Source organism: Etheostoma cragini, chromosome 16 (genome assembly GCF_013103735.1).
Source record: "Etheostoma cragini isolate CJK2018 chromosome 16, CSU_Ecrag_1.0, whole genome shotgun sequence".
Taxonomy (NCBI): Eukaryota; Metazoa; Chordata; class Actinopteri; order Perciformes; family Percidae; genus Etheostoma; species Etheostoma cragini.
In genome coordinates this window covers 14,939,019-14,949,606 of record NC_048422.1, presented here as the reverse complement: position 1 = coordinate 14,949,606, position 10,588 = coordinate 14,939,019, and positions in this window count along the sequence as shown.

The following is a 10,588-nucleotide window of genomic DNA, read 5'->3' as shown; positions in this document are numbered from 1 at the left end:
CCCCCCCCCCAGAAGAGAATATATTCTAACTTTATTGTGACGAAGAGGCACGAAAAATTAGGAAATGATACTTGTCTCATTCTCTCCCACCAAAAGCCAAAGAAATTACATTTCAAATGTTGTGTGTATCAATTGAATCACTTCCAACATGTGAAATTTAATTGGGGGAAAATAACTTTTGTGTTTTCTGGGAGGACAATATTAAGACGGTTAAACAAGTTTTCTTTCAGTGTGACCCCATTAATGATTATTGTCTTTTCAGTGTTTAGAGGTAGACTGCTACATCCATTGAATGAAATGTCAAAGCAGGAAGATTTTTAAAGGAAAAAAATAGTTTTTGATAAATAACTCTATTGAACATTGTAAACATTTTATTCATAGGTGTAAGTATTTAAAGGTCAAACCCCACACCAACGGCTGGAAAAATGAGCTTTAGTTGTTTGCTACATCTCTTCAATGCATGACTAAGGAAAACGCCAAGATAATATTCCATACTTGACTAGAAAGATCTTCACTTTTCTTTATGGTTGGTTGTATATATTGTCTTTACCTCAAAGCTGTCAACCCTTTTATTGACAAATAGACAAACACGTTGTGCCTTGGTTGTTTGTATAACTATTGAACAATTAAAATTAAATTATGTATATCATTTTCATATTTAATGGGACCCTAGCGCATTGATCTCTTAACTTTGGGTCCTTATGTTAGCATATTGATCTGGGATTACCTGAATACATTTCATGAATCCAACGTTAATCAGGCTTTAGCTCCTCTATGGATATGCATATTTGTCTAATCTAAGAATAACTTAGAAAAAACAAATGTAATTGATAATAATCATTGGATGTTTGTCCAATCAGTACTTAATTAATGTATATTATGTTTGTGTAGATTTATAGAAACAACATATTCTTATGTTGGCAAGCAGCGTAGAGAGGGAATAGTCATATAAATTAGATTGCTCATTGTTTGAATAGGCTTTTTACAGTGTTATGTTAATGGGCCTAAATGTGCTCTTCTGTGCCTGGATAATATTTAAATTAAAGCTGAATCGTCACAGTGATGAGTCATCTTTTTTCATTATTGTTTTTAGGAAACATTTACAGGACCTTGTATTTTGTTCTGTAACCACCAGCCAAAGTGCTTCTCGCTTTGCAGACTCGTATTGATGTTATTGTTAACTGCCTTTGGCAAACATTTTCCTCTTCAGAAGAATTCATCTTCATCAGAATTATGGCAGGATTGGCAAGCTGTTGGCAAAACCAGTGTATTGTGAGTACACAGTGAAGAATGTTTTAATTCAGTGTCAGGCAAGCGGGCTCAGATCAAATCCCCAAACCTTTATAAGCCCCCCTTGAGCAATATCAGGTAGCATTAGGAGGCCAAAGGAGACAAAAAGCTGATGAATTGAATTAATCTCCCCTCTTGTGATGGATGGGCCTGTTCGCAGGGGGCTGGAAAATGGGAGCATTGTTCATCTGTCACTCAGATTGCCATGTCCCTCTATGATTTGTGCCTTGGTTGTGAAGGCCACAAGTGGCTAAAAGACCTCCCTCTCTCCTTCTCACTTGTTTTACTGCTTTTTTTTCAGGAATTCCTGGCCTTTGCCTCCACCCCCACACTGATATCCAAACAGCCAGATGCAGAAAAACAAGCCTTCTCTCAGGACAAGCAAACGTAAATATCTGTCACTCTTGCTTTATTTTACAGTTAGTTTGTTTTACATTGTAGTTAGGACCAGGTCATACTTTGCAAAAGGTGAGCAATTACATTATGAAGCATAATGTCATTTGAGAAAAATTAAAACGTAGTTATATATTTGCCACAATAGAATACAATGTATTCACATTTTATTTCCATACGGTAATTCAAAACTGGATCTTGCCTGTAGTTGAAAATAAACTGAACATGAGTCCAATAAAAAGGAAAAAAGTCTGCCTAGTACATTATGTCAAGATAAGCTGCTGAAAAAAGTACTTCTTTTGATGTCTATATGCATATTGGTTTTTTACAAGATTATGTTGAAATGATTGTACTTGGTTGTCTGAGCTTATGCATTTTTCTTTTTCATTAAATATGTGTTGGACACAGAGAAAGTCATATGATGCCTCAATTTAACGTACTTGGCTCTGAGTCTTTAGACTCCATTGTTTCTCTCAAGCACCTGCTCCTTCAAAGGCAGTTGCCCGTCTAAAGGAACAGGTGCTAAAAGGGGATTCAATAGAGACAACAGAGCTCGGTTTTTTTGACTGCTTTTGTGCTATGTGAGATTACAAGTTGAGATAAGATAATATCTGCCGACTGAGAGCGGAGAATACTGGAGAGGTTTGAAGAGAAGGTAATACAGTATCTGTTGTAAATGAATACTTCTAGGCAGTGCCTTTAGACCAGAGGTCGGCAACCTTTTTTAATAGAAAGTACCATTTTTAAATGTTGTACATGTGTACCATGTCAGTATTAGGCCTGCCATCCCTACCAAGCCCATTATCTTTTCGGTTGCGTCGCATTTTGTCAAGAACCCAACAAGTACAAGCCAATCAGAGAAGGAGTAGGGCGGGTCTTTGGGGAATGAGGATGGGGAAAAAGTCAAACTACTGTAAATAACAGGCTGTACTCCTGCCAATGGCTGTGAGGAGGTCGTTTGACATGCAGATTGGAACATTTCCACAAAAAAAACTCTTGCACCCTTATTGCTAGTGTGCCATTGATTGAGCGACCACTAGTGGCACCCATGCAGGTTCCTACCCCTACTTTAGACCAAAAGGGCACTGGGTGAAGAGGTCCATGACCAAGAGAAAAGCTGGCAAGGACATGAATAAATTTCAATGGAATCCGGGGGCCTCTTGCCTGGTGCATGCTGGGATTGGTTTCAGCCCTTAGGAAATATCTGGTCATGGTTGCAGTGGGATGAACTGAACCAAACCTGAACCGGATAGGATAAATAAAAAAAAACATACTTGGTTGGAAAGCAGACTATGGGCCCTCTTTTAACGACCTAAGTGCATGTTCGCACCTTAGCACATTGCTATTATATATATATACTGTATATATATATACATACTATTGTTATGCTATTATGATGGTGGATTTGTACCAGCATATTTTTATATGTAATCTTTTGCATGTTCGCATGCCAGGTGTGTATGTAACAAGCACAGTGTGCATGCGCTCTGCATGAGCCTAGGCGCATTTTACTAATGCGCTGTTAAAACAACAATGAAATGCTGCGTTATTGACTTTAGATCAAGTTTTTTGTGGTAAATAACACGATCATTTCCAACTGCCTTAAGATAGTAACACACCAAGAATTCACCTGAACACACCTCCCTATAAGACCAGCACAGGTTCAGGTTTCTTTATTGGTACCTGTAGGTAAACTAGGTTTACAGTCTAAGAGGCAGGGCATCCTTAAAACATTGTAAGCCACCACATAACATGCACTACACCAAACATTAAAAGATAAAAAACAGACAATAAAACATGGATAAAAAGGAATAAAAAACAGTACATGACCAAGGTGCTTGTGCGTTTTGTGCAAGTAAGACAAAACTGTTTTGAATCTTGTACTTCTACAACCAGGGACTTTTAGCCTCCGTATAGAAGGAATGAATTCCTTATTCAAAGAGTGTGGGCCATCTCCTAAGATGGCCATAGAATGTTTACCAAATTGAATGACAATCCATCCAATAATTGTAGAGATATCTCACTCAAAACCACATGGGGTTGCTGGAAAAAACGTGAATGGATCACCAAAGTTTGTAGGATTTATCCACTGGGAAGTCTGTACAAAAGTTGGTGCCAACCCAATTTATCCTATGGATGTTGAGATATTTCACAAAATATTTCAGTGGTGGTGGACTGACCGACAGGGCAACACTTACATCCCTAGAAACATGCTGCTAACATTACTAAACATCGTTGCTTTAATTTCTCCTTTTTCATTTGACACTCAGATAAAAGGTCAGACTGAACAGGATTCCTCCACTTATATTAACATAAAATAAATCATCAGACACAATCATTAGCAATAGGCAATACGCCATAATTTTATTAGCTACAGAGGTGGTTACCATAATGCTCCTCTCCCTCTCCCTCTCTCTCTCTCAAACACACACACACACACACACACACACACACACACACACACACACACACACACACACACACACACACACACACACACACACACACACACACACACACACACACACACACACAGCTCTCAGTGCCCCCCTTTAGTGGAGGACTAGGTTTGTGGTAAGGCCACTTTAAGGGCACTAACTGAAATGTTTGACGCTCACTGGTCGATTTATTGAGGTCAGCAGAAGGCTACGTTTTGAGAAACAGAAGAGCGGGGTATGTTTGGATTGATTTTCATAAATGGTTTTATGCTGTGAGCAAAAGAGAAACAAAAGACAATCACAGCACATCAAATCACGCCACAAAAGAAATGAGGCAAGGCCACATAAAAAATGAAAGGCAAGGCCAGTGCTGTGTCACTGAGCATTAAACTAATAAATATCAGTTTCTGTCTCTGAAACGTGAATACAAAGAGCATGGAGAATTCTTCTGGATTATGTTGTTATGCTAATTGGATCAAGTTCGTAACCCTGGAGGGAGGTAAAAAAAAGCACACTACTGGTGTTGTAGTTAGTGATTTATTTTGAAATAGTATCTTTAGAAAATAAAGGCAAGCATCATTCAATCAACGAAAACATGTCAAAAGACAATAATTACAATATTTAAGCTAATAATGCAGTTCAAACTGCATAATAATTGGCACTAAAGACAGAAATAACTACTGGACATACCTGGTATTATGAAAAACAACCAGTGGTCTTTAATATCATTTTGGCAACCTTAAAATACAGCATACATCTGGAAATCAGGACCTTTATGTTGAAAGAATGACACAAGGAATAATTCTAATTTAACTGGATCAATAAAGATTGTCTCAATACAGATTAGAGCCAATAAAAGAACAACATGACAGTGTTTGATTCAACAAAGAAGGTGTCCGTGTTGATTCCTGATTTGACAGTGTACTGCATGATACTGGCTACATGCTCCATATGCTGGCAGAGCGCTCTCTCTCCTCTCCTCTCTCTTTGTGAAATGAATTAGGAGAACATGAAAACTGAGCAGACCTTCACCAATACATTATGTATGAGGAGCTTGAAGGCTCCTACTGAATTCTGTTCAGGTGGCATCAGAGGGTGCAGCCAAGTGGAAATGCTGGCTGGTCACTTAAAGCACACTATCTGTGGTAATATTTCTACATGAAAGCACAGCATGCGGCTTAGACTACATTCTTCTACTTGCAGGTTGAAATGTGCAATACAACCAGGTTTCTATAGTGGCCACAGAGGAGGTTTACTGGGGCAACAGGGGATAACAGGCCTTGCTCTAACCTTCGGGCTACCTCATACCCTGCATAACTTGAAGCTGCAATTTGCAATTTAAATTAAAATCTATATTGTGTTTCCCATTTTGCACTTGATTTACTAGTTACAGCATTCCTATTGTAATCCCCCTTGTTGTTTAACGTAAAAGGGGGCTTGCAGCACACACATCATCTGTGTATCAGTGAGTTGGACAGCTTGACATCGTTTCAAAATCAGATAATGAACCATATGATTCCTCATCTGTGTTGTCATGAGATAACATCTAATTTCCCTTCTCTCGAGTAATCTTACAAAGACAACGTCTGCTCATGGTGAAATCAATATGCTGCGGAAACACCATTACAACAGTCTTCACAGTGCTTGAGTGAATCATTCGAGATCACAGATGAACATGTACACACTAGCGGACGCAGAGACACACCCATGTACACATACACACTGTCACCTCAAGTGTGTCCTTTGATATGACCAGCTTAATTAAAAAGCCCGGAAAGCACAAGTGGTCAGTGTAATTTAATTGCGTCTTGCCTAGAGACAAATCTTTGACACGTTAAGAAATGTGCATAAAATCACACAAGAGTAGAACCAGTATCAGGATGAGTTATACAGTACTGGGTGTAGTGGGTTCACAGGGGGCAGAGGATCATGGTCAGTGGAGTCCTTTGCCAACAGACAGACAGTACACTACAGTCATTAGCGGCAAAGTACAGAGGGAGAGAACATAAATCATCACGTTGCTCACGTTTCAATTTGAGTTCTAATCTGCGCCATGAAATGACTAACTTCTTCTCTGGGGACTACCAACGTTAAACTTCACCACCGCTTTCTTGCTCTCCCTCTGATAGATCAGATAGAGACTTAGCCAAAGGCGAGAGTCTGGCATAACCACCTCCAATATGTCAAAACTATGATTCTGTTAACCCTTTCCTTGGCCGGGTTACAGGTGCAGGGTATCAGTGACAGACCCAAACCTGTTTCAAGCTCTTTGAACCTGTAATTGTTTTTCCTCTGTCACTATCTGAAAAGTTCGTAAACTCTGAAAAGTGTTTTTTTTTCTTCTTTTTTGGAGGGGTCTGAGATGAAATTTAGGGGGGCTTTAAAGGGTTCTTGAATCGCCAATACTGGTGGGTGGTCACCAAAGTTAGGACCGTTTATCCTCTGGGGGCCATGATTGTGAGCCAATCCAACAAGTAAGTGTTGAGATGTTTCAATAAAAATAAAAACAAATCATCAACCCGCAGTTGATGCTAAAGGAAACGTCAGGAGATCCTCAATGTCTGTATGATTCATCCTCTGGGGACAATGAATATCTGTACAAAATTTCATAGCAATCCATTATAGATATGGATACATAGATATAGATATAGATATTTCAGTCTCAACCAAAGTGGTGGAGCAACAGACCATCATTGCATTGTTCCGTTTATATTGTTGTAAATTGAACATCTTTGGGCTGTTGATCAGATAAAGCAAGATTTCACATTGGGCTCATGGAGCGTGTGAAAGCCAGGTTTAAAAAAACTAATCGCCTAACATTACATTTAGCATATTAATCAAGAAAGTAATAATGATAATAATTATTTGATGATGAAAATAATCGGTAGCTGCTGCTGACCCAGTAACAGGAGAATAAATTAGATTGACAAAACAAACAAATAAGGCAAAAACACCGAAGCACATTCTAGCTGACATACATTTGGAGATTTACAGTAGATGTAAAGTAAACTGACAGTCATCTCCTTAGGAGAGCAAAATCAGAAGTGGACTGGACAGTTAGAAAACCACAACAATAAGCATATGACAGTCTAAGAAGAGAACTACAGATGTCCTGTGATTTAAAGTCTCTCCCTCCTTCTCTCTCTCTCTCTCTCTCTCTCTCTCTATCTCTCTCTCTCTCGCTGGCACTGCTATAATTTTCCTGGGTGTGAATGATGGATGAGGTGGTGTCAGCCCATATTCATTATAATGCACACCATCTATTCTTCTCAGCCAGACTCTCCGTGCTCCAGGAAATGCCAGAGAGGTATTGGAGCCGCGGCGAGAGGAGAAACTCATCTGATTTTATGGAGAGAATTTGCTGCTAGGTGTGCGTTAACTTAGCACTCGGTGATCCATCAATCACTAATGAAGATACTGCGAGGCCACTGCTTGTTCTAAAAAGAAACACATCCCTTTCTGGATTTCAATGATAGAAAACCCTTCGCTGTCCATGCAAGCATAATCCCTTGCAATATGCTTGTCCTAAATTAATAATGAGCAATCCAACAGTTAGCTGTATGCAAAACATGTAGAAGCTGTGTTTGTCACCATGAGCTATTTGTCATAGCTCATGGTGACAAAGGCCATGAAAACATGTTTTCTCAACCAGCATCTTACTGCGAGCAATGGGAAACTGCAAAAACACAAAATTCTTCCACATTTGGAACAGTTTATGTAATCTATTGTTAAAGTTTTTTACTGTTTTGTGTTCTTTTCACAACAAGTGGCCGTAGCTCTGTTGGAAAAAGGTGATGCCATATACGTCTATACACTAATCATGATTTAGCAACATTTATGACATGTGTGTTGTGCTGTCAATCTACTTTGGTCAAACCACACCCTGAGAGAACTGAGAGAACCGGGTACTTTGTTTAATTTATATATGCATACTTGGAGAAATAGGTGTGTCAGAGTTTATATAAAAGCATGAGTTATCTAATTATGCTAACCCAACCGGCACTATGTAATCAGTTAGTCTAACATTATTGGTGTAACCTTTTGTAATTTGAGGCGTTGTTGTTATTGTGAAATGTAATTCAAAATCTTTTCAGTATAATTAGTATTACACTGCTATTCAATTAAGTGTCAGGTCTGACTCTAACAGATAATAGCCTAAATTAGCCCCTTTGTCAGTTAGCTACCCAACCATTACAACTGACTAATACTGGGTGTAAATATTTTATAAATGTCTACATGACAACCAGTTATGTAAAGTGTAAAGCTCCACTTAGCTACCTTACCTACGGATTATAACTATAGCTTTTGATAGTTTGTTGCCTTAATCATGAGCATTCATAATTATAGATCAATTTTTAAGATTTGTAATAAGGTTTTTGAGTGCGTTACTAAACTCCTAAAAATAGAAAATTAATAGATAGTTCAGTTTTTTGTTTCTTAGCAGTTTCAATTCCTGTTAATACGTTTATTAAATAATTGACAAATGCATTTTTAAAGGACACAAAGACAAAACTAAGTTACTACTTACTGAGAACCATTAAAGTAGTAAATAACCTATTTTATGTTTTGCGAAGAGATTGCACGTCTGCATATTGTCACGTCTGTAAGTACATGTTCACACTGCACCTTTTCAGCTCTTATGACTGAATATTAAATGAAAGATCCACATGTACTTTATTTAGACAAACATATTATCTCATTTCTGCAGTGATGCAGCTTTTCTCCTCACACACAAATCAAGTCAGTGGGGGCCTGATGAGAAGAAACATGTGGCGAATTGAAATAGATTCATGCAAACTGATAGCATTTCCTCCCATTAACTCCACCCCAAGTGATGCCAAACTGTGTGCCAGAGTCTTTTGAAAACCTCTAAGGATGTATTGAACAAAAGAGGGAGTCTCCAAATTAGTTCTTTATCATTCCTGGAGCAAAGGGATCAATAACTGTCAGGCTAAGCCCTCGCTCATCCATCTGATTCATATCTTTTCCATCCTGCTTTTCAGATGTAAGAGGAATCACTGGACTAAAGGCTTCCTCTCTGTGGCCATATACCATCTGCAAGCTGTTACCTCAAATACGTAAAGCTCTATAAAGGTACGTCAGTGATGTTTTCTAAAGATGCATGGCAGCAAAAAGAATATACGGTTGTCTATAAATAGCTCTGTCAGATGTAACATCTATTACATGTACAGCCTGGGACAGCCTATATAAATTATGAAACAGACATCAAACTACTGCCACTATGCATCCATTTATAAACATCACATTGTGGTGGGTTGATGTTCAAATGTGTCTCTGAGAAAATGTGAAACTCCCAATGCTGCGACATACAAATTTATCAAGGATTTGCCTGACTACAGTGGTTCTAATGGTCTTTCACTCAAATGTCAATGCTCTGTAGAAAACCTGGCAGGGAAGAGAAACTTCTCCTGTCACTGCTGATAACTAATTTAGTCTTAAACATGGTTTCAGATGAGTCTTCCTGCAGTAACACTGACACGCAAAATAAATCCCTGGGAAGATAATAGAATGAAGGTTCTTTTCCACAGAGGGAAATGTAATGTTTTTCTGTGAGGGGCAATGAATTTGAGGGATAAAAAGCTTAATGACTGAATAAACTAACAAATCTTTTATCGACCTTTAGGGGATCCATGTGCAGAGGTCTGTAGCTACTGACTATTCATTTCCCTGTTTATTCATGACTAAAATTATATTTGAGATTAAAAACAGTTTGCAGAGTTTAGAAAACATTAATTTATTGGTCAAAAGAGAATAAAGTTAACAAATTTAAGGACATGAAGCTAAAACCAAAATACAGCATCTCCAGTTACATTTGTAGTCCAAACATAAAGAAAATCCAAGCGTATGTAATACATATTTGTTATAAATAAATTATTTATAACAACGCTAATATTTAAGGCACCAACTCCTGGATGGCCTCTTCTGTTTACCTCTGGAAACGGCGGCTGTAATAAAAAGGGTAACACCGGCAATCCTCTAGAACAGAAAGAACAATTGAAGCTTTAATAAATGACAAAACCTCCAACAATATGATTACATAAATATAACAATACATCACACATGACTGCATAGTTGGGATATAATCAGCGCCATATCAATGCGGACACTATGGTCAAGTCTCCAGTATTGTTTCTAAGAATGTTTTTTTTGGGGGGGGGGGGGGGGGGGTTAGCAACCTTAACCTTAACCAGAACATTAAAGCTGCCGGCCGCAAAATGAACTGAAAAACAGGGAGAGGAACTGTAGCTCACAATAAGTGATGACTTTCACAGCACACATAGTATTTATTTATATTTGCAAAAATGAAGATATTATTTAGTGCAGCTTAAACTAAATTGAACAGCTAACTCAACAAATAAAATATAAACCAACAGATAATAATAATTTTATAAAATCAGACGCTTTCTATAGTGTGTCTTGGGGGTAGGGGTGGGGGGGGGGGGGGG